Source organism: Rattus rattus, chromosome 6 (genome assembly GCF_011064425.1).
Source record: "Rattus rattus isolate New Zealand chromosome 6, Rrattus_CSIRO_v1, whole genome shotgun sequence".
NCBI lineage: Eukaryota > Metazoa > Chordata > Mammalia > Rodentia > Muridae > Rattus > Rattus rattus.
This window is the reverse complement of record NC_046159.1, coordinates 158343178-158345083: the sequence shown is the minus strand read 5'-3', so window position 1 is coordinate 158345083 and position 1906 is coordinate 158343178. Positions and strand designations below refer to the sequence as shown.

Here is a 1906-nt window from a genome sequence, read left to right as displayed (position 1 = left end):
CAGGACACCAAGGAATCAAAACCTAAAAACAGCAGGACTCACAGAGTCTGAGGCAGCATGCACAGGGCCTGCAAGGGTCTGCACCAAACGGGGTCCTAGAGCTGAAAGGACAAATGGACACATGCCCCATCTTATCTTCAAATGATAACCACTTACAAGTGAAAACTAAGTTTTCTCCAAGGGAGTCTCCCTGGGAAAACTACTCTTAAGGGTAGGCTGAAAGCCCAGCAGTAGATGAATAACAGACATGAACTCAAAGGCATCTTTGGAGTTTTCTCCCTCATAATTTCATGTCATGGCCTTTCATCATTTTTGATTCAGCTTTTTTTTTCTTTAAAGTTTTTGTTAATATAATATTTACAATATTTCCAGTTTTGTGTTTTTACGGGATTCCTGAATATGTGAACAAGTGGGTCTCTGTGTCTATATGTGATTCTTGTGCCTTTTCTTAGTCTCTTCCGTTTGTTTGGTTTGTCTACTCCAATTTGTTTGGTTTTGTTTTAGCTTATTATGTTTTATTTTATTTAATTATTAGCCCTTAGAAGCCTGTTTGTTTTCTAATAAAAGACAGAATAGGGGTGGATCTGGATGGGTGGAGACATGGAGAGGAACTAGAAAGAATAGAACATATTGCATAAAACAAAATCTATCTTTAGCAGTAGTAGTAGTAATAATAAAGATGATGATGATGATGATGATGATGATGATGATGGAAGACAAGGACCAAGGAGACTTAGCAGATATAACCAAGTATGTTTGGGAAGCCTGGTTTGAAACAGATCACCCAAAATAGACATTTTGGAGATAATGATAGAAATTTGCATATTAACTGAGTATTGGTACGTTGGGGGAGCATTTGCTTTATTGGATATGATAATAATGTTGTAACTAGATAAAGCAAGTTTGTGTACATTTCAGAGCCATATATATAAATGCTTAGAAGTTCTCTCACTCTTCAAACACACACAGAAGGACATAGCCATCAATTACATCTGGATTCTAGGCATATACTAATTATACTGTAGATTTCTTTTAGTTCATGTTTTAGTAGATTTTTCTTATATTTGATACATCTTATGAATGATTCTTTAACCTCTGAATACAATAGATCATATGTGATGTGCCAGTGGATTCCAGTTTTAACTGTTAAAAGTTTCTACTATATTTTTCATGGCCAACCGGGGAACTTCAGAAAGAACCCATCTGCTTTTCCTCTTTCGGGGACGGTGCTTAGAGGCACTCGGGATGGTCCAGCGTTTGACATACTGTCGTAGGCTTTCCTACAATACAGCCTCTAACAAACTAGGCTCTCTCGAACCCCTGGCAAAAGGATTGTTTACCTTTATACCAAGAAGGTTGGGAAAACACCTAAATCCGCATGAGGCATATGCCCAGGCAGACTGCGAAGGGTTCGTGCTGTGAGACCCAAAGTCCTTATGAGATTGTCTAAGACAAAGAAGCACATCAGCAGGGCCTATGGTGGCTCCATGTGTGCCAAGTATGTCCGTGACAGGATCAATAAGGCTTTCCTTATTGAGGAGCAGAAAATCGTTGTGAAAGTGTTGAAGGCACAAGCACAGAGTCAGAAAGCAAAATAAATGTGCAACTTTTTTAAGTAATAAAAATCAAGACTTGGTCTAAAACGAAAGAAAGAAAAGAAAGAACCCATCCAGAACAAAACAAACTGTGGTGTCAATGCCCGCACCGACACAGCACTGCACCGAGAACCGGGCATAAACCTGCGGGATTAAAACACACACATAAGCGGGTCATTCGGGTTAAGAAAGAATGCCAATTCTGTAGCTTTATTCACCGAATATATATCCCAAGTTGACGGGGTTAAGAAAGAATGCCAATTCTGTAGCTTTATTCACCGAATATATATCCCAAGTTGACGGGGCGGAAA

At 39.1% G+C, this 1906-nt stretch overlaps 1 pseudogene; it reads left to right on the top strand.

Annotated features, from left to right (window-relative positions):
- The first annotated feature begins 1245 nt into the window (after window positions 1–1245).
- LOC116903028 lies at window positions 1246–1643 on the top strand (annotated as a pseudogene).
- The last annotated feature ends 263 nt before the right edge of the window (window positions 1644–1906 follow it).